At 36.0% G+C, this 13,532-nt stretch overlaps 1 long non-coding RNA gene across 1 annotated transcript; it reads left to right on the top strand.

Moving 5' to 3' along the window:
• Positions 1-561: 561 nt before the first annotated feature.
• Positions 562-5,683, top strand: LOC127564211 (uncharacterized). The gene is made up of 2 exons (XR_007954204.1): positions 562-941; positions 5,256-5,683. It is a non-coding gene; the product is annotated as an uncharacterized LOC127564211 (long non-coding RNA).
• Positions 5,684-13,532: the final 7,849 nt, after the last annotated feature.

The raw sequence follows: 13,532 nt of genomic DNA, 5'->3' as shown, positions 1-13,532 counted from the left end.
CTGGACCACTGTCTGCTTGATTAAGCCTGAAGGCCTGACTTTGTTTCCCAGAAATCAGGAGATTTCAGGGAAACAGAAACCTTCCATTCCAATCTCCCCAAATAGCAACAACCAATTAGATGCCTCCCCCTCCCCTTTCAATGCTCTCTTACTTATGATGTAATTTCTTGTATAAAAGCTATGTATCTTTACTACTTCTTTAGCCCTCCTACCGCGAGCTTATCTTGCGATGGGACGGCTCATCCTCCGGAGGTTTTTCAATAAACAACTTTTCTGCCTTCTACTGAGGGATCTCTGAGTAGTCATTTTGGGTAAGGGTCTTCTACATCCCTCACAAAACTATCCTAGATTAAAAACCCTTTTAAAAAATTCATTTTTTCAAATTACATATAAAAACCATTTTTTGACATTCATTTAAAAAATTTTTAAGTTTCAAATTCTTTCCTTCTCTCCTCATTGAGAAAATAAGCAACTTGATATGTTATACATGTACAATCATGCAAAATATATTTCTATATTAGTCATGTTGTAAAAGAAAACACAAAAAAGAAAGAAAAGAAAGCTAAAAAAAAAAAAAAAAGTATGCTTTGATCTGCATTCAGACTCCAGAAGTTCTTTCTTTGGAGATGGATAGCATTTATTATTGTCTTGAATCATATTATTGCTGAGAATAGCTAAATCATGATGAAAACTTTTTCATAACTTCCTTTATTCATATAGTCATCTGACTGGGATCTGGACAAAATGTTTCAAGTATCCCTTTCTTCACAGGGGATTCTGGAGGAGAGCTTTGAGGATAATAACTTTCCACAGCTCTGCCCCACTCATATCCAATTCATTTTCAAGTCATCACACTGGTGAAGTCAGTGGCCCTAAAGAGCAAAGGAGGAACAACAACTAGGGTTTTGCATAACATCACACAGAGAGAACTTCCCAAGCAGGTACTGTAAGTTAAACTCTGTCACACGTATTTCTTAAACTTGTAACTCTATAAAATTATATTAGTATAACTTTAAGCTTGCTACTCCTTCCATGGAAGCTGTATTTGTGGGAAGGAGTTAGCTAGGTTCTTGGGAAAATATTTTGTATTAACTGTGTTCACTGTGTTATCTTTCTTCTGGGGCTCCAACCTGCCAATTTAAGCAGAAGTTGAGAACTACTGCTATTTCTTCTTCATTTTTTAATTATTACTTTTCTTTTTCCTTTTTTCAAAAAGTTGAGACAATTTACTTTCTGTCCTGAGTGGTTTTCATTTTTGATTTCTTAAAATGTAGTTCTAAAAAGACAGGCTTTTAAAAGCCTATTGTGCTTTAAATGGAGCTACCTAACTCCACCTTAAAACCCAAATCATTCTGGCTTTCATTGAATGGATGGTAAAAGTCTCTGATTCATTGTTTAGATTTGTTTTTGGTGTTTCATTGTCTCAATGGCTTAGAAGTGAGCAGAACCCAAGAGAATATTGTTTAAACAACAATATTATTTTAAGAAGCACTTTTAGCGACTGTCATTTGACTATTACAAATACACAAATTAAAAATAAAGGACATATGAAGAAAGATGCTATGTGAAGCCACATATGTATATGTGTGTTTATAAAACAGTATGTTTATAAAACAGGCCTAATCTGTTTATCTTATTGTGAGAGCAATATGCTCTGAAGCTTCACATGGCAAAACATCTCTGTGCCTAGAAATTTAAAGTACCTCACTCTCATTGTTTTTTTTCATGAGCCTTTATTTGTCTCATTGGTGAGTTTGCAGTTCCATTTGGACTTTTCTATTGTAGCAGAGATTCACTGGAGGAAATTTGGGGTGCCCTTTGACACTTAACCTCAGAGGAAATTTGTCTAATTCTCTATACTACAGGGATCTCCAGAAATGTTGGTACCCTGTGAAGAATCTGAATCTTGTTGTTCTTTGTGATACCTTGCCCAGGGAGGAATCAGCCTAGCAACTTAATAACCTATTAGTAGAATCCAACATCAGATGGAGTTAGTCCAACAGAGATGTGATGTCTTGTAAAGAACCAGACCAGTTGAACAAAGGTACAAACTCATCCATTACCCATATCAAGCCCTGAAGTAAATTTTGTCATGACTCTATGGAGATAGAAGAGGTAAAAGAGATATTGATGAATATGTAGCTTAAGACAAAGTGCTGGGCCTAAAGACAAAAAAACCCTTTTTCATGAGTTTAAATGCAGCTTCAGACACTTCCTACCTATGTGACTATGGGCAAACTCTGTTTGCCTCAGTTTCCTCATCTGTAAAATGAGCTAAAGAAGGAAATGGCAAACCACTCTAGTATTTCTGTCAAGAAAACCCCAAATGAGACAACTTAAAAAGACTCAACGATATCACAAGAGAAATAGTTTAGGAATTTTGCCTTGTCTTGGCCATATAGCTTCACTAACTGCCATTATATTATAAATTTATGCCATCCTCCCTCCCAATAAAGATGGGAGAGGGAGATGCTATGCATATTTGTGGGAGAGTGCTCCACAGGCTTGGAGAGAATGTGGTTAGAAATTGGCATTTTGCCACATAATTGAAATAAAAGTCTTTTCTATGAGTTAATAAGTCTATACATTAATTGTCATTAGGAAAGAACACTGGTGGGATCTTGTGAGTGAGTATTAAGAGAATAAAAAACCACAGGGTTACCCCTAAAATTCGAAGTAACAGCTACCACTCTGGGGACCCAATTACCAAGTGTGAGTCCCAGTAGAGGAAATGAGTAGGGGGAGCAGGAAGTAAGGAAGGAAGAGGTCTGCCAGTCTTTCTGCCTAGAAATTCAAAGTACCTCACTCTCATTATTTTTTGGAAAACATGGAAATAGATAAGTGAAATCTCTGGGAAGAAAGTAAGGAAATTCCAAGTACTCCAGATTTCCCCCACAAACAAACAAAATTGTACCTCAGGGTGAATATAGGCCAGTGAAAAATAAATAAGACTTGGGGTAGAATAGGGTCCTCCTAGGATAACCCAAGAATAACATAAGAAAGACCCCAGGACTGCTCTTTAACCAGTGTAAAGTATAAATAGCTCTAGGCTAGCTCCGCAGAAATAGAAAGCAAGGAGTCCTGAGGCTGGCTGGCTTTGGAGGAACTTTCACTTCCCAGAGGAAAGCTTGGGGAGGAGGGGGTCTGAGTTCCAGAAGACTGAAGGAACTTTGGCTGAAAAGGAAGCCAGTTGTAGTTGTGCTACAGAGATATGGCCGTGGTGAGAAGGAACCAGAATACTAAGTGACTGCAGAGGCATTAGGGCAGGGACATTGCTGTAGGCACTTACAGGTGCATGGAGCTCTTGGTTTGAGGTTCCAGGTCAAAGGGGAAAGCTGAAGTGAAGCCAGAGGCAACATCTCCCCACCCCAGAATTAGAAGTGGTTACAATAATAAGTTTTCACTAAAAAGGCAGGCAAAGGAGATGGAACCCAAACATAATAACTTATTGTGGAAATAGGAAAGACCACAGTTCATCTTCAAAGGAGGACCTTAAAGTAAAAAAGACCTCTTCTACCCCAAAGAATAATGTTAAATGTCTCCCTGCCCAAAGAGAATTTATAGAACTCAAAAGAGACTTCAAAAATCAAGTGAGAGAGATTGAGGAAAAACTAAAAAGAAAAATAAGAACCGTCCAAGAGAAAATAAGATTATGAAAAGAAATCCAAACAATTGAAAACAAAGATCCAGAGTCTTAAAGAAGAAAATAATTCTTTGAAAATTAGAATTAGCAATGGGAAGACAGTGAAGCTATGAGACCAAGAAATAAAACAAACAAACAAAAATGATAAAATAGAAGAGAATGTGAAACATCTTATAAGAATAACAATAGCAAATCAAGAAGAGAAAACAAAATTAATTGGGCTACTTGAAAACTGTGATCAAGAAAAGAACTTTGACCCAATACTGCAAGAAATAATCAAAGAAAGGGTTAGCTTGGTGGTGCAGTGGATAGAGCACCAGCCCTGAAGTCTGGAGGACTTGAGTTCAAATCAGTCTTCAGACACAACACTTCCTGTTGTGACCCTAGGCCACTCCCAGTAAGTGATCTCATTCAACTGGAAATCTAGGCCTGGGGGCAATGACAACATTGAAGTAATATCATTCAATTGAAACTTCAGCCTCAGATTTCCTATTTAAAGGGCAATTTGAGGACTCATTTCTTTGCAGAGGCTCCAAAGCAGGACCATGCCAGGCTAAGGGACTTCTTCTTGCCATAGCTGCCTGCAAGGACCCCCTGCCTGCTGAGAAGCCATTATCTTCTCAGCTTTAAGTTCTCTTTATCCCTCTCACTCTCTCTGCCAGGATTTCTCTGCTAGACCTTTACTTTTCTGTCAGGACCTTGCCACTGAGGAAGTCGCCTCCTAGCAAAAAGTTGATTTCTCAGTGGCAATAAATTTCTTTTTGCCAATCTAACTTTTCAGGTTCATGAATTTTTTCACATTGGACCTGCACCGACCAGGGAACTAGGGGTTCCCACAACTCTCTGCCCTGCGACAAACGTCATCATTTGGTTCCCTAACTGGGAATAAGCACATCATTTGGTTACCTGACTGGGAATAACAGCATCAGACAGTCACAAATATAATGTCTTCTATTGTCCGGGCTGGCTCTTTGGAGGACCTCAGGATCAGTCAGAGTCAGGATCAATCAAAGTCCTTGGTCTTTTTTTTTTTTTATGCAGAAGAGAAGAATTTATTATGAAATATATGATAAAGATATGAAATGTAAAATGGGTAATTTGATCATATTAAATTTGTTTTGCATAAAAAACCCCAACACAATGAAGATAAGAAGGAAAGCAGAAAGAAGGGAAACATTTGTTACAACCAGTATTTCTAATAAAGACCTCATTTATCAAATATATAGAAAACTAAGTCAAATTTGTAACAATACAAGCCATTACCAATTGATAAACGGTCAAAGTACCACATATTTTCTCTTTTGTTCTGTTTCTTCTTTCGCAATATAACTGATGTGAAAATATATTTACATGATTACATATATATAACATATCAAATTGTTTGACGTCTTGGGGAGGAGGATGAGAAGGACAGGGGGAGAAAATATTTGAAACTCAAAATCTTATTTTAAAAATGAGTGTTGAAAATTATCTTTACATATAATTGGAAAAAAATAAAATGCTATTTACAAAATAAAAAGGAAGTAAATTGGCGCAGAAATTAAAATTAAAAGAATGTAACAGCAAACCATTGAAGTTATTGAAGTTTGTTTTTGATCTCCTCTTCTTTCAGTTCAATGATCTCACAGTTGCTCACCATCATCCCCTGTAGTCCTTGGTCTTTAGTGGGAAAAGTGAAAGAGGCAGGCAAGCTGCCATACAACTTGACAAAGATGAATCTTGAACTCTGGAGTCTGGATCCTGAATTCTCTCTCCTTCTCGTCCTTCAGCAGAGCAACTCTGATTCTCTCCCTTAGCCCTCCAATCCTTGCCTACAATTACCTCACCCCTACACATTCAGCAAGCACCAATGGTGAGGAGAGTCATCACATCTTCATCTCATCTAAATATGTGTATATAGAGCCATTATCTCACATGGAATAGGTAATTAGCCTTAGGTGCTCTGCTGTCTGATTCAAGTACACCTTTTCAGAGTTTCAGCCCTCTACAATTTTCTATTATTACATATGCTTTCTTGAAATAAACATTTATTGTTGCATATACTACTGAATCCTCTCTGATATTCTTCTGGACATCTCACAATGTTGGGTTTTTTAATTTTTTTTCCTTTTTCTTTCTTTCTTTTTCTATTTTTTAAAATTGTTTTAAATAAATATTTTTTAATTAAAAAAGGAACTAACATTTCAGATCCTTATCTAGTAGCTAAATGGACATACTGCTGAAGGAGTTAAAGTATACTGATCTTGGCATTCTTGCTATAAATGGAATCATAAAATAAAAGGAGCTTGCAGCTAAATGGAAGGATGGGTCATAGATTCTACTTGTAAGGTTATATAAAACATTTGATGAAATTGGCCCAAGAGACATTTGGCCATCATCATAAACATTTGCGAGATCACCATGAATATAATGATACTTTTTGTACCAGTATCTGTTGGAGGAGATAGAAATAGAGAAATGCTATGAAGAATTTAAGTAAATCCTCCAAATTAAAATGTTATCAACATGCATGTCGAATACAATTTGGAACCATGCCCCAAGGCTAGTAAACTGTACCTACACTGTGAACTACACTGTGAAAGCTCTGAAAGTAGTAATAATGATGAAGTTCTGAGAGAGTGGTTCAGAATTCACAGAAGTATCCTCATAGCCACAAGTAATTCTTAATTTTGTGGACACACAAGGAGATCAGAAGGGCCTAGCTGGGCAGTGAGTTTAGAGACATCACTTAAAAGTCAGAGAGAAAGAGGACGAGGAGAAATAAGGGCAGGGTCTAGAAAATTAAGGAGTTAGGAAGATTTCTAGTGGGAATGAACTCACATGTGCATTAGGTCCACATCTGCAAATGCATGATGGGAATAAAAGAGTTATGCTAATACAAGATAATGATATTTATTTCATCACAAAGCTTATTTGTCAGGCAGTAATATAATCTAGCGCATCTGCTGAGTGGAAGAAAGGGTCTACTTATCTGATTTGGAAGATTGTGCTAGCTTTGTGCTAGTTGTGGCCTCCCTTTGTGTGGGAAAGGTTAACAATAGGAACAGAATAGGTTCAGAGTTCACATCAACAATAATAGCTAGCGTTATAACATTCCAGACACTCTAAGTACTTTACAAATATTATCTCATTTGTTCCCCACAACAATCCTTTAAGGTAGTTATTACTATTATACTCATTTTATAGTTGAGAAAACTGAGATAAACATGAATTAAGTGACTTGCCAAAGGTGAAATAACTAATTAATCATTTAATACTAGATTTGAACTTTGGTCTTCCTGACTCCAAGCCCTTTACCCTGTATCACCTAACTATGATATCTACATCACAAACAGATCAAAGAAGGAGAAAAAAAAATGTAAAAAATATTTATAGCAGCTATTTTCATGGTGGCAAAGAATTGGAAACTGGGAGGACAGTGGCCAACAAATTGCAGAAAGGATGAAAAATTATGGTATATAAGTATGATGGAATACTATTGTATGTAAGAAATGATGAACTGATCCAAACTGAAGTGAGCAGAACCAGGGGAACAATTCATATAGTAAGAAAAATGTGTGGGATAGGAGCAAGACCCCCTTCCCAAATTAACTAATCAGAGACATCTTCAGGTACAAAGAGAAAGCATTTATTTAGTCCCTGCAGGGATCCCAGCTCCGGCCATGTGCCCTTGAAACCCAGCAGGCAGGAAATAGAACAGCCATTAAATAGGAAAAAATTCGAGCCTTCTCATGGGATAGACTAAAAGGATGTAACTATCCTTTACCAGTGGACACCAATGTTGTCTGGTTCCTGTGGATCATGTCACTTCCTGTAACTTCACTAACTTCCTACATCCCAAGGTTCAAGGCTGGGAATAGAGATCAACCCAACCCAAGGCTCAACTGGGTATAGGGATCATGTGACTTCCTGAAACCTGGGTCCAAGGTCTCATCTTCCCACTCTGGGTATAGGGATCATGTGACTGTCTCAATATTGAGAAATATTTCATCCCATCAGTTCCATTAAAAAAAAAAAATCAACAAGATCAATACAATGCAACCAACCAGAATTCCAAAGGAGTTTTTCCATATTTCTTTCCTTTTTTCTTCCTCCCTCTCTTCCTTCCTTCCTTCCTTCCTTCCTCCCTTTCTCCTTTTGTCCCTTTCTTCCTTCCTCCCTTCTTTTCTTCCTTCCTCTTCTTCCCTCCTTTCTCTCTTCCATCCTTCCTTCTTTGCTCCTTCTCCTCCTCTTTTTCCTTCTCTTCTTTTTCTTTGTCTTCTTCATCTTTTAATCTGGGAACTTGCTTTGCTTTACTATACATTTTGTAATATTTTGCTAACAGGGTGGGAGAAAAGAGAGGGGAGAGAATTTTAATTTAAAATGAAACAAAATTGAATTAAAAAAAAAAACATACACTTTAATACATAGTGACTTCAGTGGAAAGGTAGGCATTTGAGAAAGACGGTAAAAAAATAGATTTGGAACATGGTTCAAAGTAAAAAGGCAAGGACTTCTAGACTATACGGGAACCTTAGATTTATAGATCATGCTACTCTGAAAACTTGTCAACATCCTTGAGATGAACATAACATTCCAGGTGTGATGTGATCAGATCAAGTATAAAAAGTCCATAACTATCTTATTCCTGGAAGTTTTGACTCTCTTTTTGCAGCTTAAAATCATGTTAGATTTGATGGTTTTCTCATCACAAAATTGACATACTGAGTTTGCGCAGATCTTTTTCAAATTGTAATCTATGTCTTTATTCAACCATCTTGTACTTATGAAGGTGATTTCAATTTCAAATTAGAATGTATACTCAATCTTGTTGGAAACAGTCTTGACACTAAAAATCAGATATTGAGAAAAATGTATTAAAGGAGAATCTTAAGGAATCATCTTAATGTTTCTGACCTCTGGGTTACAATCTTTCTAATACATTCACTACATGGTTCCCCCTAAATATGTATGTGTGGGTCAGAAATCATTTAATAAAAAAAGACTGGAGAGATCTCTAAAAGCAAAGCAAAGTTTATTATACATTCTCGCGAGAATCCGGCATCCCACCCATCGAGCAGACAGTGGAAGAGAGGAAGCACCGTAGCGGGCAGGATCAATGCTTTTTCCCTAACGCAAATTCCCCCTCCCACCACTGACCCTCATCCTTATTGACTGAGGATCTTACATTGCGGGAACTACCCAGGAAATTGAACTTGACCAATAAGTACATAGTTGCCCATATTTGATTGAAATAGGGAGGATAACAAGAAGGGGACTTAAGTATACCCTTAGGAGAATAGCAGGGAGGAGACTTTAAGTATGCCCTTGACTTAATGCTTAAAGTCCTTCAGGCCTACTCAAACTTTGAAATAGATGAAGCCTTAATCGATTTTCACAACTGTTTTGAAAGATCTCACCTTATCTAGTTCAGTCCCCTCTCTTATTTATACACTGAGATCTCTTCAAATTCTGGTAGCATAACTTCACATTCCCTATCGAATTCCTCATCCCCTTCTGGTTCCTGTCGGTCTCCTTGGGCCACTGACTCCCACCCTTGTTCTTTAAACACCATCAATCTAACAGACCCTTCGGCTTTCTCTTCCAACCTAATCATTCTCGATGATGAGGTTTGGACTATTCTGGTTATCAATCGGATCAATCAAGTTATGCAGATAGGGAGTAATAGAACACTACTGAGACCTATAAGGCCAAACCAAAGGAGCTGCTTCCACCAGCTTCCCCCAAACCAGGACCAAGAAGTATTGAACAGTGAAGTCCAGGTCTGTACAGGAACATGAGCAAGTTTCCTAATGTTTTTAATGACTTTTTACTAGATTTCCATTGTCATCTTTATACAACAAATATACAAATTTAGTTTCACAAATAATCCAGCACAAGGCTGTTGTAAAATGGCCTCTCTTGTTTGAGTAGCTTGGTCAGCCAAAAGATCTAGTGCCTCAGCCGTCTGGTATTAATTTCTACAACTGCTTGAAGCTTAATTATCCTATTCAACATATATATTGGGGTTCTACATCCCCAACTTCCATTTTGAGCCCAGGTGGCTGGCTCATACTCTATTCTTTCTGGAGGCCAGGAATCACCCCAACCATTTGCATCTCCAGTCTGAATAATGGAGGTATCTAACCCCATTTCTCTCTTCCCAAATCATCGTACATATGAATCCCTAAATATTGGTTTGCCTATTCAGGAAGAAAGAAAAAATTTGGCCTTATATTAGTCCAATATAGCAAATCCCTGTCCAATTAAGAGGTAGGTGAGTATAAGCAGTTAAACCACAGATCCAATAATGACCCATTAGAATAGGCTGTTCCCTCGAAATTATGTCTGAACCCTTGTAAAAGGGTAATATTGCTGGTCTCTCATCCCTAGGGGACCTTCCCCTACAAAGGTGATATACTGACATTTCCATAAACCCTGCTCCTTCCTCCTACAATTGGCAATTGGCCAATGACCTATTAGGTTAGAGGTATTCCAAAATGTGGGAAACAGAGTCCCATGTTTCCCAGGTGTCCCTGGGGTGACATGGTACCAACCCCATTGATGTCTAGATGGGTAAAAACTTAGTTTTCCAAATCCTTGTAGCCTCCCTCCTGTCTCCTAGAGACAGAGCAGACAAAAAGTCTTTTGTCAATCCATAGCAATTCCTAAGAAATTGTGCCAGAGCTCCCAAAATATTGTATCCCATATATTGTATCTAGGATATACTGCGACATATTTAACATGTATAGGACTGCTTGCCATCTGGGGGAGGAGGTGGGGGGAGGAAGGGGAAAAGTCGGAACAGAAGTGAGTGCAAGGGATAATGTAAAAAATTACCCAGGCATGGGCTCTGTCAATAAAAAGTTATAATTATTTTTAAAAATTAAATTAATTTTAAAAAAAAAGACTCTTGCTGTCTAATGCTCAATGCTGGATTCTTTGAGATGATAGTCTTGTCCAGCCCTAGGACAAAGATCCATTTGGTCCCAGTATATCTCTCCATTTAATAAACTATTAAATTGATCTCTACTTTCTGTCTTGCTCAGTTTCTCTGGCATTACAGTCATACTTTGTGTTAGCTCCTCTTCTATAAATTTAAAGTACCAAGCCATATATTCCTTTACACCAGTGGTGTCAAACTCAAATAAAAAAAGTAGCCACTGTTTACAATGTTCTCTTGGTTCAATCTTGTTTTAAGGATGACTTTGAAGAAATAACTTATAAGACACTATCTTCATCCAGAGAGTGAATTGATAAGTAGAATAATATATAATAATTTATATGTATGTGTATGTGTGTATGTATACAGACACAGACACAGACAACCCTATTTGTGACTAATGGTAGTCAAGTAGGGGAGCAAAGAGAGAATAAAAAAAGAAAAGAAAGAAATTGACATGATAATTTTATTGTATATTTGAAAGGAATAGTAAGTTATACATAGTAGATTTGCAGTTATATGTGAAATCTTTTTTATTTTATTATGTTATGGAAATGCTTATTTTATGCCATAAATTAAAAATAAAATTAATTTAAAAAAAGGAAACAGTAGCCACTAATCTAAACATAAGTATCCCTGGGACTGCTTATTAACTTCGTTTTTAAATGTAATATTTATGTTTTATTGTATTTTTATCTATTTTATTAAATATTTCTCACTTTTTATTCCAATGCAAGGTATACTAGGGAGTGTTGCCAGTGTGTTTTACACAATTTGTAAATTTAAAAAATAGCATAGGACTAAGCATAGTAGCATAGGAATAAGCTCTGGATCTTTCCATTAGAGATCCCTTTCAAGTTGACATAGAACAATAATCATTAATCGTTAATGACTATTCTTTGACCCTGGAAATTTAAAAAGTTATTAATCTAATTGTATTATCAATCAGTCCTCATCTTTCCATCTTTAAAAAAAAAAAATGTAAATACTTTACCAAGTAACTACAATTTGACCAAGGGAAAAAGGACTACTCTCCCCCTTCAAGGTCCTACTATCTTTAAACATCAATGATAGAACTTAATGCATGGATATTTCAAAAACCAAAGAGGGAAAAAAGAAAAATATGATGGAGGGAGACAGGATAGAAGGGGACTTAATATTATTATAATTGGATCCCTAAAGGAGAAAATTTTTTAGACATGAAGGTATTTGGATGGTAAGAGAAATGTAAAACTCACTCTTATCTGTCAAGGCAAGGCAAGATTTTTAAAAAATTATGCTATACAGGTATAGCCTATGTTAGATTGCTTGCTGTCTTGAGAAGAGGAAGAGAAGAAGAGAAGGAAAAAAATTTAGAATCCCAAATCTTATAAAAAATTATTATTGAAAGTTATCTTTATGTGTAATTGAAAAAATAAAATATTATTTACAAAATAGAAAAAAATAATGTTGGAAGAAATATCATAAAGTTAGCAAGAGAGTAGGTTAGGGGTTAGCAGAGAAAAAAGGCAAGCTGGGACACTTTAAAAGGAGGGTAGAGTTATAAAGAGATAATCTTAAATAAAACAAACCATAATTGCTTAAGGGTGATTAGGAAAGAACTGATAAGACTCAAAGATTTGGGTATAGCAAGAGAGAAGGGAATATCCTAGCTCCCTTGAAGAAACTTCAGATACCTACTACTTATTTCACTTTTTTCCTGTTTTTTTCTTCTGAAGTTGGAGAGAAAGAGAAGAAATATCATACCAGGATCTCAAGGGGAAAAAAAAGTCATCACTGTGAAACTGAATGGGATACATTTGCCTATAATATAAAGTGGGGTGACAAAATGCATGAGAAAGCAAAACTCAACAATTTGGTGTTTTGGTGGTTTTTACTAGGAACATCTAAAATATCAAGATCCAAGCAGAGGTTATAGTAATAGTATATATAGTAGTATAAGGTTACAATAGAACTTATGTTTCAGCTGAATCCAAAAGAGGAGTAACAATTGTAGTCTCAGACAAAATAAATATAGAAATATAGTAAAGAGAAATAAAGTGGGAAATTATATGATTATTGATCCACTTTTTCTCCTCAGATTTGCAGTTTCCCTATTGTAAGAAAGCCTCAAACAATGCATATCAGCATCTCCTCTGTGATTTATTCTTAATTGCCTTGGGACACTGATAAGTGAAATGGTTTGCCCAGGATCACACAGATGTCAGAGGGAAGACTTAAAGGATCCTTCCTCTCCAAAGATAATACTCAATTCACTATCTCATACTTCTTTTCTGTTGCTCCATAAAAATGACATTGCTCCATAGAATTGAAAAATATGAGGAATTCATAGTACCATGAACCATTCATAGAAGTTAGAGAGTTATGGGCACTTTGAACTGAGAAGCAGTAAGTAGAAAGAATATTAACTTTGTTGGGGTTTTTTTAATTTGTTATTTATTTTTAGCATTTTTTTTTTATTTTTTTAAAATTTTAATAGTATACTGTATATAAAGATAGTTTTCAACTTTAATTTTTGTAAGATTTTGAGTTCCAAATTTTTTCTTCCTCTCTTACCTCCTTCCCCATGTTAGCAAGCAATATGATATATTATACATGTTCATTAATTTTTAACATATTTCCATAAAAAATGAGATGTCCATCATCAATTGGGGGATGGCAAAACCAACTGTGGTATATGAAGATGATGGAATATTATTGTTCTATAAAAAATGATGAACAAGCTGATTTTAGAAAAGCCTAGAAAGATTTATATGTACTGATGCTGAATGAAATTAGCAGAACCAGGAATACATTATATACAATAACAGCAATAATGTGCAATGATCAATTATGAAAAACTTGGTTCTTCTCAATGGTTCAGTAATCCAAAACAATCCTAATAGACTTTGGGCAGAAAATGTCATCTGAATCCAGAAAAATAACTAAAAAGATTGAATATAAATCAACACACACTATGTTCACTTA

Source organism: Antechinus flavipes, chromosome 5 (genome assembly GCF_016432865.1).
Source record: "Antechinus flavipes isolate AdamAnt ecotype Samford, QLD, Australia chromosome 5, AdamAnt_v2, whole genome shotgun sequence".
Taxonomy (NCBI): domain Eukaryota; kingdom Metazoa; phylum Chordata; class Mammalia; order Dasyuromorphia; family Dasyuridae; genus Antechinus; species Antechinus flavipes.
Note: the sequence above shows the minus strand (reverse complement) of the source record. Positions and strands in the feature narration are given on the sequence as shown.